This window comes from Mauremys reevesii, linkage group 9, assembly GCF_016161935.1.
Source record: "Mauremys reevesii isolate NIE-2019 linkage group 9, ASM1616193v1, whole genome shotgun sequence".
Classification (NCBI taxonomy): Eukaryota; Metazoa; Chordata; order Testudines; family Geoemydidae; genus Mauremys; species Mauremys reevesii.
The window spans coordinates 7204541-7220195 of record NC_052631.1 but is presented as its reverse complement, the minus strand read 5'-3'; the positions used below and the strand labels follow the sequence as shown (position 1 = coordinate 7220195).

Genomic DNA, 15655 nt, shown 5'->3' with positions numbered 1-15655 from the left:
CGAGTCAGGACACAGTAGCTCAGGTGTAGCTTTGCAGCCACTCACACCTGAGCTGAGCTGAGCTGGCCAACCCTGGTCCCACCCCAGGCTATTACTGCAGTGAAGTTATATCCTTATTCTCTCCCCCAGCCCCTTGTGAGGCCAGGAGAGCAGAGAGCTGGGGACTAAAAAGCTCCCCTAGCTCTGACTCAGACTGGACTTTGGTCAGGTGTGGAGCTGAGAACAGGTGCTGCCAATTAGCCCTGCTCCAGCACCTAGCCACACATGCTTTAGAAGGCCAGTGCACAGAGTAACTTAGGGAGACTATAGGTGGGGGGTGGCTGTTATAAATCTTTACAGAACATGATATGTGTTCTCTGGAGCCCAGCAGTTCAGAGGCCTGCAGTGGGGAAAGGCAGATACTTCCCTTTGGCAGCCAAACAAAGTAAGTTTCCCAGGGATGGTCCTGTGACTCCTTGCTGCTCCCTTAAGTGGCTACCCTGTAGCTTGTGGAGGCAGCAGGACAGCCCTGGCCACACAGCTGTGTGGCGAGTGTTGTATCTCTTAAAGGTCTGGGTATGAGCCCAAAGACAGAGGTGTACGTGGGTTGTACCTGGAATTACAGAAACAGGCATGGGGCTGCTCCTTTGTCTCTCTTTTCCCCCACCCCTTCCATCCCCCAAGCTATGTGGGGCACTGTTTTCCCCAGGACTATCTTGCTGCTCTTCTGCTTTTTGTCCTGTTTCTCTTTCCTCACCCCCAATCTTAAATTAAAACCCCAGCTATGTCCTGGGCTGAGAGAGACCAGCTGGGACTTAATTGGGCTCTTCCATCTCTTGTTTCCTGGTCCTGTGAGGCACACAAGGCAGTCACCTTATTCTACAGCACCTTGGCTACCTGGCTTTCTGGTCCGTTAGTCTGTGCTAGTCATACAAGAGGCCCCCATCTGGATTGGGGTGCCGTTGGGCTAGGGGCTGTACAAACACATAGCAGGGTAGGGTCCCAGCCCCAAAGAGCTTTCAGTGTAAATAGATGGAAAATGAAAGGCATTATTCCTACTGAAGGTGCCTTGTAATGAGAGAATAAAGAGGCTTCAACTATCTCTGGGATAAATTTAATAGACTTGATCGGGCAACAAGCACCTAGGTGGGGAGAAGATTTCTGATCGCAGAATGCTCTTTACCTAGCTGAAAAAGGCATTCTGAGATCCAGTGGCTGGAAGCTGAGGCTGGGCAGCGGCTAGCACTAAGGTATGTACTCTTAACAGTGAGGGTAATTGACCGTTGGAACCACTTACCTAGGGAGGTGTTGGATTCTCCAGCATTGGCAGTATTTAAACCAAGACCGGATCTCTCTGAAAGAGATGCAGTAGCTCAGCCAGAAGCTATGGGCTGGATGGAGGCGTTACCGATGAAACTGTCTGGCCTGTGTTATGCAGGAGGTCAAACTAGATGATTGTAAAAGTTCTGTACAATCTCTGAATCTCTTCCGATCCCCCATTCCTCAGGTGTGGCATGGTAGGCCAGCCCTTTCCCTGGGCTGGACACTGGGAGTGGGCTTGGGCTCTGGTCCACCCTAAGGGGTGGCGGGGGCTGGCAAAGGGAGGAGTTCCTGGCTCCAGTTCAAGAGTGGGGCAGAGCCTCCTTCGCTCATGGAGGAATGGCAGTGCCTGCTGTCCATCTTACCTTCAGCTTTGGCCACCCCCATGCCAGCCGGGCTCCAGGATAATGGTACCTGCTGGTTTCCCGGGACCACTTCTCCTGTAAAGTTTTTTGCATCATTTAAAATTAATGTTGCTAATGCAGCCCTGGTTTCTTCCTGTCCCTGCCCTGAGCAGAGTTACTGTCATGCTGCTGGAGGTTAGTAGCAATGGAGGCAGTGCTCTGGGAGCAGCTACTGTGCTGAACAAAGAAACCCCCTGGCTCTCTCCGGAGGTACCTTCCAGTTGTCCAGAAGCTTCCTCTAGGGGGTTCCACAGTGCCATGCTGAAGTATTATTCCTGTGTCACAGCTGGGGAAACTGCAGTAGAGGGAGACAGTGAGTTACCAGGGCCGGCTCCAGACACCAGCTTAGCAAGCAGGTGCTTGGGGCGGCCACTCCAGAGAGGGGCGTCAAGTCCGGCAATTCAGCGGAGGGTCCCTCACTCCAGGTCGGAGTGAAGGACCTCCTGCTGAATTGCTGCAGATCGCGATGGCGGCTTTTTTTGCTGCTTGGGGCAGCAAACCCTGGAGCCGGCCCTGTGAGTTGCCCAAGGTCACATAATCTTGGCCAAGTTGTGACTAGAACTCACATCTCCTGATTCCCAGTCCTGTGCTCTAGCCACTAGACTATGCAGTAGCAGACTCAGAATTCTGTGCTGCCTGCCAGTTTGAGGGTAGGGGGAGACTGTTCCTTGCACCACATGGACTATTCCATTCCAAGTCCTTGTGGCCCATCATCTGACCTGCTCCCCTTCTCAAAGAGGGTGGATGGACAGGTCCTCCACCTGCACATCTATTTTCCAATCTATTGCATCCTGTATCCGTGGTTCTATGTATATTTTCAGGTCACAGTTTCTGACCATTTCTCTGCTTTTCTGCTGCACAGGGAGGATGAGCCAGTCCAGACACCCCATCCCCAGAGCCACATCGCTGCTTGCACCATCACAGCTGTTAACTTCACTGCTGTCAAGTGTGCCTGCCTGGAGAGAGGGTGACCTGTGTCTGGCTGCAGCACAGAGGAACGCGGCTGCCGAGCAGTTAACCAATTGCAATGGGAGGCATGTTAATTTCCACTCTACTGTGAGGAGGAACCCTGTTTATTAAATGGAATGTCACCAGGCCAGAGGAAATGTCCCTGTCCCCCCTTGAAGAGGGCGTGCTGGTGAGTAACAAACACATGCTGACTTGCTAGTGTCCCTCAATCCCAGATGGGTGGCTGGTCTGAAGCCTTCTGGCTGCTCAGGATAACACTAAAAGCTCTGGCCCCTGCAGTTACCCAGATCAAACACAAGGCAACTGCCTAGCTGCAGAAGCTTCTGCTGAGATGAGTCTCATCTGAGTCACTTGCACCAGTGGTTTTCAGTCAGGGATACGCCTAGGTCTTCCGGGGGTACATCAGCTCATCTAAATAGTTGTACATAGTTTAGCTAGTTTTACAAGAGGCTCCATAAAAAGCACTAGTGAAGTCAGAACAAACTCAAGTTTCATACAATGACTTGTTTATACTGCTCTGTATACTCTATACTGAAATGGAAGTATAATATTTATTTTCCAATTGATTTCTTTTATAATTGTATGGTAAAAATGAGACAGTCAGCAGTTTTTGTCAGTAATAGTGTGCTGTGACACTTGTATTTTTATGTCTGATTCTGTAAGTAAATAGTTTTGAAGTGAAACTTGGGGGTACACAAGACAAATCAGGCTCCTGAAAGGGGCACAGGAGTTTGGATAGGTTGAGAGCCACTGACTTACACAGCTGATGGCTGAAGCAGTGACTTCCAGACTGCAGGGATTCAAACACCCCTCCGATAGCTTCGCATGCTGCAGAACAAACCCTCGTTCACCCAATCTGAGCTCAGGGTTGCACCTCCCAAGCAGCCATTATTGGGGGCGGGGGAGTGAAGGTGCAAAGTGCGGGGAGCCCTAGCTGGCACATGTGATCTTTCTTTGTAATTATGAATTCATGTATTGCCTCTTAGCCAATGCCACCAACTGACACGCCTGACAATGTCTGTGATCCTCCTATACAACCCCATCAGGTTCTCCTCCCAGTTACTGGGATTGCTCCATGGGGCACTTCTGTTACTCTGCACGGTGTGATGGGGCTCCTAAGTCTGTCTCATGCCAAGCAGGGATACCTGGGGTGACCTGTTCCTGCAGCTGAGTTACCAGACTGGGGAAACGGAAGCCCCTGGATCCCTAGGAGGTACAAGAGCACAGTTAAGCGGCTGGGCCAGCCTGGCGAGGCTGTACTAACTTCAGTCCTCCAGAGCAGAAGCATTGCTCTCAGGGCTGGCTCTGGGATTTTGAGGTGTCTCTGCAAGCACCCACCCCGCTCCATTGTGTGATGTTTGTAGTGAGGCAGTGGCGCACGGAGAGCCCAGACATGCTCGGGACTCCCAGTGAGTGGGTCAGCACGAGAGACTGGCAGAAGGGGCTGTCTGGTTTCATTGGTGTCCCCGTGAACTGGCAGCCTTGGTAAATTATGAGTAGGGCCCCGTCAAATTCACAGTCCATTTTGGTCAATGTCATGGTCATAGGATTTTAAAAATCGTAAATTTCATGGTTTCAGTGAGTTAAATCTGCAATTTCACAGTGTTGTCATTGTAGGAGTCCTGACCCAAAAAGGAGTTGGGGGGGGGGGGTGCAAGGTTATTGTGATGGTGGGGGGAGGGGTTGCAGTACTGCTACTCTTACTTCAAAACTACTGCTGGCGCGGCGCTGCCTTCACAGCTGGGCACCCAGCCAATAGCCGCTGCTCTCTGGCTGCCCATCTCTGAAGGCAGCGCACAAGGAAGGGTGGCGACAATACTGTGACCCCCTCCCCCTAAAATAACCTTGTGACCCCCCCCTCCAGGATTCTGTGCGGTGGGAGGGTCCCAGAACTCAAGCTGCAGCTTGAGCCTGAACGTCTACACTGCAATTAAACAGCCCCTTAGCTGGCATCAGCTGGCATGGGCCAACTGCAGGTTTCTAATTGCAGTGTAGACATACCAGCTGAACCACCCACTGAGGGTAACGCACCAGTGCTATCTGATAGGGGGTTTGGGGCTCTGCCGCTCCTCTACTCAGAACTCAGGGGCTGGTCAGTGGGCGGCCCAGCAAAATGTTCTTGTGGTCTCCAAAGTGAATCAGGCCAGGCTAAAAATCATGCTGCACTTCAGGCGTTGCCAGTGACGAGTGCAAGGCAGGTGTAGGGCTGTCCTGGCTGCTCAGCCTGGGAAGGAGGCAGCTGCTGCTGCGTCCTGCACTAGCTAGAGGTTTTTCCTGGTGGTTGCTGTAAAAACAGGCCTGAGTTTTCAGAAGGGCTCAGCATCACAATTGGGATTCGAGTTTCAAAAGAGCCTGTTTTTTTTCCTCTCTACCTAAAGAAGTGTCTGGATTTTTTGCAAAGACTCAGCATATTGGGTACACGTGAGGTGCCGCGCTCTCTTGAAAAATCTGGCCTTAAGTGTCACAGTGGGAGCTGCCAGGTGCTGAGCACTTGCCCATGAAGCTCAGGCAGGGCTTAATTTGTGCCAGCTCCGAGCCCCGGCACCTCTGGGCCTGGCAGCTCCGAGCCCCGGCACCTCTGGGCCTGGCAGCTCCGAGCCCCGGCACCTCTGGGCTTGCTGCATCAGTTATGAAAGTAAAAAATGCTTGAGCCCTGGCACCTCTTTCATTACAAATTAATGGTCTCAGGGCCAGATTTTCAAGAGGTATGTTGCTGTGCCGGTGAGCACGGAGGCATAAGAATTATTGCAGAAGTTTGACCGGCAGATCGAATGGGCCCACCCTGTTGTGTCCACTGAATCTGCCTCCTGCAAGGCCCATATTCTGGTCCCTGCTTCCCACAGAAGATGGGACAGGGCACATTTTGTGATGTGTGGGGCAGGAAGCCCCTTTCTCCCTTGCCCATGGGGTAGGCTCTGAGCAGGCACACAGTGACATCACAGCCCTGCTGCAACCAAAAGCCTTGGGGGTGGGAATGGTGGAAGGTGCCTGTGGTGAGAGCGGAGAGGAGAAGCTAGTTCGAAGGCCTTAGCCCTCTATGTGCTTCGATGGAGTCCTCACCCCCTCCCACATCCCAACCTCCTTCCCCAACCCAGAGCCCACTCCCATACCCTGAACCTCTCATTTCTGGGCCCACCCTGCAGCCAGCACTCTCAGCTGGAGTCCTCACCCCCTGCCGCATCCCAACCACCTGCCCCAGCTGAGTGAGCGTGGGGGAGAGAGCGAGGGAGGGAGGGGGATGGAGTGAGCAGGGGGTGGGGCCTTGAAGAAGGGGTGGGGCAGAGGCATGGCCTCAGGAAAGGAGTGAGACTGGGGGTGGCACAAGAGTGTTTGGTTTTGTACGATTAGAAAGTTGGCAACCCTAAGGTGAAAAGGGGCTGGAGGGTTCATCTTCCTAGGAAAGTGACAAAGGGTTAAAACGGCAGCAAAGAGGAACAATTAAATAAACTCTGTATGCACTGAAGTATCTAGAGTAACTTTAAAAATAATGCAAAAAATGGCTGATTTCATACCAAATCGAGGATATGAGGTTTAGGCCCTGATCCTGCAGTTGGCGAGGAAAAAACAGGCCCATCTATATTAGCCAACGGTCACTTTAATTCTTGACTATTTTTTTGTCCTTTATCTTTCTAAATTTGAAAATAACCCTGCCAGGGAGGGAGAATGGGGGATGTCCTTTCCCTACACACACTGTCCCATGGGGCTGGTTTTGTTAAATCTGTATTTTTATTAGTGTTTTTCTAGAATGTCTATCACAGCAATTCTCAAAGTGGGTTGGGACCCCAGGGCTTCAGCCCTGGGCAGTGGGGCTTGGGCTTTGGCTTCCACCCTGGGTGGTGGGGCTCAGGTTACAAGCCCAGTGGGGTTTGAACTTTGGCTTTGCCCTTGCTGCCCTCCCACCCCCACACACCTGGGGCAGCAGGGCTCAGGCTTCATTCCCCACTCCTGGGATGGTGGTGTAATTTTTTTGTCAGAAGGGGGTTGTGCTACAATGACGTTTGGGAACCCCTGCTCCATCACATTGATGGGGCCCGGTGAAGTGATTCTGCTGATTTGAGGAAAGCAGCTTTCGGTTACAAAACCACGTGCTGACATTACCTAGCTAAGTAAACTAGCTGCTGCTTCGACTGTCCCTGTGCGCCTCCAGAAGCATGAACACCCCCGACTTGTCTAACCCGGGACTCTTGTCTTCTGGCCCTGCTGGAACAAGAGTATGAGGAGCACCAGGCAGCAGGACTGAGATTGTAGGCACCTCAGGAGTCAGTGGAAAGGAAGAGTCTTTTGTAGCATTATCTCTGGCCAAGGATTCCAACTGCTCCTCCATCTAGAGACTAGTTCTCAACTAATAGCAGCCAGGCTTGTATTTGGCAATAGGGAGGGAGTCACCTAGGCTGGAATTGTTTTTTTGGGCCCTGTCTGGTTCCAGTGCAAATACAACCTGCCAGAATACAGAGTTGAAAACAAATCCAGGAACATGGTCTCTTGGGACCTGTCCCTCGACATAACCTTTGTCCTTGTAATGTAAATTTGCCAAGTGAAAAAACATAGGCAGATCGGGGGGGAGGTGTGCCCTATGTTTTCTGAGTGCTAGATATGTGTCCCAAACAAAAAATCCCACTCCACATCCCAGAACCATGGGGGGGGGGGGGGGGGGGAAGGGGGTAGGGTTTGAATCTGAAGTGTCCAATCCAATTTCAAGACCAGCATATCTGTCCCTTTTTGCTTTAGCCTTGTTAGACTGTAATTCTGTTCATTTACTAACCAACAGCTAGAGGTGGCTAAGCCTTAACTCTTGTCCATTCCTTATTTGCAAGAACGTGCAGACATCAAACTCTAACTATGGAACGGACTTCTAATTTAGCAGTCACCCTGGATCTGGCATGAGCACTATTAAATACAGGGTCAGCTATTGCTAAGAGGCTGTTCCACTGCTGCTGTTTAACATATGTTTTGTCCTTGAAGTTATCAGGTTTTCTAAAGAGATCACAGTCCCACACTTTGTACAGATTAACTGCTCTGGGCTTGTTCCCTATATTTAATTGTACTCTTGACTTTGCAATAGTTGACCTTCTGATTCCATTAAATCTGATCCTAGTCAAAAATAGTTTCAGACTTGTGGCTGCTGGATTTAACCAGTGCATTATCTCTTCCACAATAAGGAAAGGGCTTTTGAGGCAAGGTAAAGTTAGATGGAAAACACTGCCATGTTCCTTACTGCCTGACCTAAACAATAGAACAGGGGCGACTGTAATAGTGAGGTTCCCTTTACATATTCACTTTCAACTGGAAATCTCACAATACTAAAGCTTTCTAACACTGACCTGATTGATACAGTGAGTATAGCCTCTTGTGAGACTTCTGCGCTTGGCTAAAACCAAAAGGCACAGAGAAATGAATAAGCATAAAGAAATATCCCTGTAATATGAGGTAAGCAGAGCCTTGTGCATAATGTGATTGTGACTTGCATTGCTGCAAAATTGTGGATTATTTTTAAATTGCCACATAACTTTGCCTCAGAAGCTTCGCTTTCATTTAAGCAAAAGTAGTGATCCTTGGCCTTTATGGCTGGGAAGATACTAAACTAATGCTGTGATGTTTGCCTGAGTCTGCAGCTCTGAAAAGGTGTGAGCTGCCCAGTTCGTTCCAGTGGTGGTTTAATTCTGAAACATGATGACAGTCTGAGTGCTAGCATGAACTATTTTACATGGCTGATCACTTTTGCATAAACATCCAGCTAATGTACGTGCGTGTCAGTTTTTCATGTAGGGGCAGATGTCAGGGGAGGTACGCAGTGAAGCAGCAAGCTGCTGGGCTGTGGAACAAGGAATTCAAACTCCCCCCTTCAAGTTTTCGTTCCTCTGCTACCGCTCGAAAGAGAGAGAAAGAGGGGATAGATCCTCTCCCCAGTTCCAAAAGCATCAGACCCCTCTTGGACACTAAAACAAGCCTCCATATCCTCATGAGTGTCAAAAACCCCAACTGCTCCATGTCCAAACCGTTCCCAGCCCACACCTTATACAGCATAGTTACATTGATCTGCCGCATAAGGAACGTTGAACATCGGGAGAAGCATAAAAAAAATTAATATTGGAATATATCAGTTACACACAGAGCCCTGACTGGATTAGATGGGGGTGTCGGTGAAGGAGAAAGGGCTTGGAGGAAGCAGTGATGCACTATTTGGGGTCCCTGCTGCATAATTTAGATCTCATGTGTCCTCATAGGACCTAGGGCCTTGGAAATCAGTGGAATTACCCCACCTTTTATTGGTTTAAAGAGTTCTGGGTTGGTTTCCAGTTGTGAGCTGAGGGGCAGATTGCTTCGATCTGATCCCATCCCCTTTCCTCCTCACGACACTTGGCTTAACAAGGGCTTGGGCAAATCTCAGTCAGTGTAGCCCACCAGCTTGCAAGGTGGCTAGCATAGTAGTGGTTAATACTTCCCATCTAAGGGGTGCAAGTTGCAGGGACCATCAGGTCCCTCATGGGGAAAAAGCTGAGCTCCTGAAAGATCTTAACCCTGGCATGAAATTGGAAACTAGCTTGCTGTGAAAATTCGTGTGTGTGTAAAAATAAAACTTTGTTTTTTCTGCCGGCCCCACTGGGACTTTGCATCTGCCCTGCACTCATCCCCTTGGTACTGGAGTGGCGTATGTGAAAGTGATTGTTGTCCCTGCTGGGGAGAGTGGTGCATAATCATGTTTGATGTTTACATATTCTTACTGTGAGAAGGTTATGGGGAAGGGCAGTCTCTTGCACTCTGTTCTGAAAGCAATGAGATCCATGGTCATCCTAATCTCTTACAGAAGATTTTCTGCATCCGATGGGCCCTCTGCAGAGAGAGCTCAGATCCCAGTTTTGAGCCTCTGAGATGGCCAGTGTAGCAGAATCTGGATTTTCAAGAATTTGAAATGGTTAATTAAATGTTAATAGCATAAAACACTTGTAAAGTGTGTTGGTAACTCTTCTCATTTCCCATTGCAAATGGCTCATGAGTACAGTATGTGCCACAGTTTCTCTTAAAATTGTGACTTTCCCCACTTCTTGCCATGACAAAACTGTCACCTTTGTAATGACTTCTTGTCACAAGGTTCTCCCTAGCTGTTAACCTCCCCAGCTTGTAGGAAAGCAGAAGTGACTTCTCTGTCACTTGACAAATCCAGCCCAGCCTACACAGAGCACACACATCCTTTCCAGTGCTGTGCTTCAGTTACAGGACCTGTTGATATCTGTGTAAATCAGGCTGGTGTTCTGGCATTGGCACATCTGCCATGGGTGAGAGTCCAAAAGAACATCAAGTCCCTAGTGTGCTGTTACAATTTACTGAGTGTTGGTCCTGAAACAAGTTGCATGATAGCCAGGACTGGTTCTTGGGGGCTGAGAGACTGGTCGGGCACCCCACTATCAGTGAGCAGAATCTAACTCGTAGCAGAAGCTCTGAGGAATCTCCTGTGGAATCAGAAGGGTCAGGAACTGAACGTTCAGTTCTAATAAAAGATCAGCCACTATAAAGTGGATTTAAAAATACCGGGAACAAGCTGATGATTGCAGTCCCTTCGGCTCTCCCCAGGGCTTGTGCTTCGTATTGGAGCTGGTGGGAACTAGGGTGCCTCAGGCCAGACAGATGGTCATAGGACTCCTGGTTGACTCAAGGAAAAGGACATTAATTTCTCAATCCTGTCACTTGTGTTGTGGCTGAACGCACCACTCAGGGAGGAAGTGAATGCACAAGCCGTGTTGCCGGCCGTGAACCTGGGGCCTCCAGAACTGTACATGAGCCTCTGCAGCTTGAATTCCCTATCTGGGAGCTGCTGTGGCAGAGTAATATCCCCTGTGGACTGTGCTCATGGGGGGCGGGGGGGCGGGAGGGACAACAAGTAACTCACTGAACACTGAGTTGCACAAGAACAAAAAACTAAGCAGAATGCAGCTGCCGTCCAGCTTTTAAAGTTCCCAGGCAAGATGGGTTCTCGTGCATTGTCCTACCTGAATGAAATCTGGGGATTGAGCATCCTACTGGCTAGTCTTGCAGGATGTGGAGAGATGGGGTGAGGCTGAGACTGGTGGCAACGCTTATAGACTAGGTAAGCACTAGAAGTGCTTCATTATACATCTCTACTATCCTGCAGCATCGCCTGCTATTCCAAAACTAGGTCTCTTGATGGACCCTGTCAATCAGCCCACACTGAGTTAAATTACATTGTTTCTCCTTTGTGGACAAATTTCCTTGGACTAGGAGCATGGCCTCTAACTCATGTCCATTTAAGGCCTTACACAGAATTTGCAGCTAGTCGTGCAGCAGAGGGAAACTATCGAACTAACCCACTGTCACATCTCCTCCTCTTTGTGTAGCTGATATTGCTTGGCTCTGGACAACATTAAAACTGCCGCCCAATTCTATTTTTGTGCAGTTGTTTTACAAAGCTTTCCACTGATGGGCTGTGGTGCGCTTCTAAAAGGAGATACTGTAGTGGTGACCCAAGCCACGTTTGCAGTAATGCTTAAACTAGCATATGAGTCTTAACTGGGAAGAACTCCTGAAGCACTAAGCGACATCGGCTTGTTTCTACCCAAGAGACTGAAATTCTGGTAAGTTCAGGTAATGTAACTAAGTAATTCTCTGCAACATGTGATCCGAGTGCTTCAGTGGATGGATGTAAGTGCTCAGATATTATAGTGATGGATGTGGTGTAAACAGCTGGATAAAGGCCATCACTTCCATACACTGAATTTGGATTTTCTGGATAACCTGGTGACACTCCATTTATCAAATCCAAATAGCTTAGATCAGATGGTAACTTGGTTTGTTTTAAGCTTCATTTCCCTCCCTTCTGCAGCTCTCCATCTCTGGCACACTTCTGCATTCTTTCTGCATCTTTGGAGGCCAGCTGTTCCAAGCTGATTTTGCTCCCTCTCTGCACAAGCTTTCAGCTTGCTTACGGGGTTGGTTTCTTGTTAGTGGTTCTCAAGACACTAAAATAGTGTTTACCTTCAAGTGGCCAAAACAAAAAACAGGTTGGTAATCAGAATGAGGTGATTGCTGAGGTTCAGTATCCTGTCATCTGCCAGGGCTAGAAGCAGATACTTTATATGCTCTGAATCCCAGCTCTCAGATGGTATCCTACTTGTCAGATGATATCAAACATTTTCTAGGGTTGGTCATTCTCCGGACACTAGTCTCAAACTCTCACTGGTCCCTTGGTTTGGCTATGTCACTTTTTAAAATCCCTGGTCTGGGATTGAATATAGCAAATCCCAGATCCTGAATCAGTGACACTTTTAATTCCCTACAGGCCTTGTGTAGGTAAAGTCTGCTATCATTGGTCATTATGGGGGAATGAACCCAGCACTAAAAGCATGGGGCATCTATAGTTGTAGGAATGCAAGTGTGAATAGGCTGCCGGTGCTTCAACCACTATGTTGCCTAGACCTGACCTGAGCAAAGTTAGGTGATACTAACTAACTTAAAATGTCAGCACCCATTCTTCCAGTGCTCCTACTATTCCTCCCACCAGCAGCACAGCCCCTGTGCTAGTGGAAAGGTGACAGACATAAAGGAAAATGCCAGTGTAGTCACAGCCCCAGCACACTCGACTTCTGCTTCATTTATTGGGATGACTTCCTCTCCTCCACTTGTCTTGTCACCATCTCATTTTCAGTGGTTTTGGTGTTTTTGCTGAATATTCAGCCCTTCCCCATGTCTCCAACCAGATGCCACAGAACCTTGGAGCTCTCATTTCTTCAACTTAAAAAAATTAAATTCCTTTCCTGTTTCTTCCACAATTCAGGCTCCAAAGACTCACTTGAAAGCTACTCTGTGCCCTTCTGAGGTCAGGAAGGCTGAGAACTACCTGCTGGACCCCACCGGTAACAAGACTGCAGCATGCAGGTTTGTTTAAAAAAGCACAATGCAAGTGTTATGGGCTCAAGGTCTACTTCCCCATTATTGTGCTGGAGGACAAAGTACACGTGTTCCTGGTTTTCTTAGAATTACAACCTTGGAATGAGACTCAAGGCAAACTCCTCATTGGGAAGCCTGTGTAAGGCCCACATTTGGTACAGGATGCCCAGAACTCATGGCTGTTTTAAAATATTTGGCAGATATTTTATTCTGGTCAAGATGATGCATGTCAACGCAGTAAAATAAGCAATTGATACTGGATTTAAACCATGCTGAGTTATTGGATTTTTTTTCTCACCATCAGGATATTGGACTAGATGACCTTTTGAGGTCCCTTCCAGTTCTCTGATTCCTCACACCCTGTACCTTGTTGGTTGTGCTGTTTAATTGCAGCTGTGTGTATTTTTACACCAGAACTCCTGTGTGTTGTAAATAGGAGTCCAGTTTTATAACTTAATTCAAAAGCGTTTTAGGTTCCCTTTATCCTTCTGGCTCCTGTCCAAATAGCCGCCCTTGTTTATAAAACATGGAGTGCACAGTATCACTTGACATGAAATAATCCCCAGACAGAGTAAAATTCCAACCAAACCAGTTTGAAATTGCACAGCTGAGTTCTCGGTGGAATATTTTAAGGGAAGACACGTGATTATCCAATGTATTAGCCCTGTGCTTTCATGGCTACCCTGTTGTGGTCCATGCTATTCTTCTGCCTTTTGTTAGTAATTGGCTTATGGTTCTGCTGTCCCAATATATTAGTGTGTCCTCCATGGAGATGATTCTCAATTTTGCAGGAAATAGTACAGGCTCAGAATATGTCAGTGTGCTCATGAATGCTCCTGGGGTTATGTATAGGCTGACCCTGAAACATCTGTCAGTGGTACCATTATTATATATAGGCTTGGAAGGATTAGATCGGGGTTGGCAACCTTTCAGAAGTGGTGGGACGAGTCTTAATTTATTCACTCTGATTTAAGGTTTCGTGTGCCAGTAACACATTTTAACATTTTTAGAAGGTCTCTTTCTATAAGTCTATAATATATAACTAAACTCTTGCTGTATGTAAAGTAAATAAGGTTTTTAAAATGTTTAAAAAGCTTCATTTAAAATTAAATTTAAAATGCAGAGGCCCCCCCCCAAACCGGCGGCCAGGACCCGGGCAGTGTGAGCGCCACTGAAAATCAGCTTGCGTGCCGCCTTCAGCACGTGTGCCATAGGTTGCCTACCTCTGGATTAGATCTTTATCAGTCGATGTTGGTAAAGGTCAATTTCGTACACACAATGGAAAAAATATTGCCATTGATAGACTGAAATGTACAAAAAGCCTAAGAGAAATGGCATTTGAGAACTTAATCTCATTTAAGGAGATATATGTTTTTTACGTGATGTTGACTATTTGTATTTAACCTCTTGAATTTCAACATAATTAAATCCTGGTCCCCCACATTCTCACACAACTGAACATTTAAACAGATATCCATTTGTTAAGCATTTATCTAAAGAGTTTATTAAAAAATATTCAATTCTGCCAAGCCTATTGATCTATTTGTGCTCTTATTGAGACCCAAAACAAACATTCAGGGTCCCGTTTACTTGTTGGTTCCCACATGCCAGTTTTACAATTCTTCTGTTTCAGCATCTTGAAAAACAGCTGTGATGAAGAAAGTTACTGACAGAACAACAATTGCTATACTGAGGGGCACCTGTTTATAGAAATTGCTTACCCAAGACATCAGCCAAGATTAACTTCTGATAGTAACACAGAATTGCTGGGTTGGGGTAAAGCTTTTTTAAAACAGAGGTGAAATTCTAGTCCCCTGGTTTTTAAGGGTCTTGGCAGCTTTTCACTAGCAATCTGTTTCTTAGTGGCTGAAGTGTGTTTCGGGATACAGCTGTATCCCGCTCTCTCAATCTGTTAATATTTATGAAGGATGTGAGGGGACAGTTGTTCAGGATTTGGGAGCCTGAACTTCTGCCTGTGGTAATTGTCCCTTATGACCTGTCCCTTATTCATAGAGCCTGTTTCTCCTGCATGTGACAATGTATTTTGCTATCCTAGGTTGCACTCGGCCCTGGATGAATGATGCCCCAAATGAACAAGATGAGAATGCAGATTCTCCTAATACTTTTTATGGATGAGGCAACAGGGTCTTACCCCATGAGACACAACCTCTCACTGAAACTCTTTACCTTTTATGGCGGGGGGGGGAAGAATGTGTGTGATGTTTCGGTTTTTTCTGGGGGTCTCGCTAAGCTGCCCCCCTGCCGGCAGGCCTGATGCAATGTGAATGACCAGAGTGGGTGAAAAAACAGGGCCGTGGAAACCAGGGGCCTCGCTCCGGCTGTGTCTGCCGGCGGTGAAGCGGAGGCCCCCCCCCCCAGGGTTGGGGTGCTGCCGTTTGCAGAGGGTCCCACCCCACCCTTGCACGCTGCTGCCAGCTGCCCCCCGCCCTGCCCTGCAGGGGTCCGCACCCCGCCGGGTGCCCCCCCCCCTGTCCTGCAGCGGGGCCGGACCCTGCCTTGCCCCCCCCTCCCCCCGCCTCAGATCGTGCGGGGCCACAGGACCGCGGAGAACGTTCCAGGCCCGGCGAGCGCTGCGGCACCGGCAGCGAGAGGACAGGAGCCGGCCGGCGCGGGGGCTGCCGGGAAGTGTCGTTCCTGCCCCCCTAGGCTGGGCGCCGCAGCCTGAGCGGTGGGGACTACGATTCCCGTGGTTCCCCGCGCCAGACCCGGTACCGCGCAGGCGCAGTGGGGACACCGGCGCCGCTATAAGGTTGTGGTTTGGCTGCGGGGGCCGCCGAGTGCAGAAGCCGCAGCAGCGGGGCAGAAGCCGGGCGAGGTAACGGGCGGGCTGGGCTGCATGGGGGGGGGCTCCCCCCCTCCGTGCGCCAGGGACCAGGGCCGCCCCCAGGGTGGGAGGGGGGCACCCAGGAGGGGCTCGTGTAGACCAGGCTGGGGGGGCATCGCCCCCCCCCCGTGAGCTCTTGTTACGGGCGAGACATCACCCCCCCCCCCGTGATCCATGGGACGGGGGGCGCGCACACCACCGCCCCCCCCCCGTCCCATGGGGGGGGTCCCGCTTGTGG

General features: G+C 49.1%; 1 protein-coding gene across 7 annotated transcripts in view; it reads left to right on the top strand.

The window, feature by feature from the left end:
* Positions 1 to 313: 313 nt before the first annotated feature.
* Positions 314 to 15655, top strand: part of ABCC5 (ATP binding cassette subfamily C member 5) — a 79243-nt gene continuing 63901 nt past the window's right edge. For 5 of the 7 annotated variants that reach the window (XM_039487249.1, XM_039487252.1, XM_039487245.1 and 2 more), the window contains exon 1: positions 15260 to 15408. The gene's annotated coding sequence lies outside the window, so the exon portion shown is untranslated. Of the gene's footprint in view, positions 425 to 1166; positions 1230 to 2565; positions 2842 to 12459; positions 12561 to 15259; positions 15409 to 15655 lie in introns of those variants that run through there. The other 2 variants (XM_039487246.1, XM_039487247.1) reach the window with 2 other exon arrangements.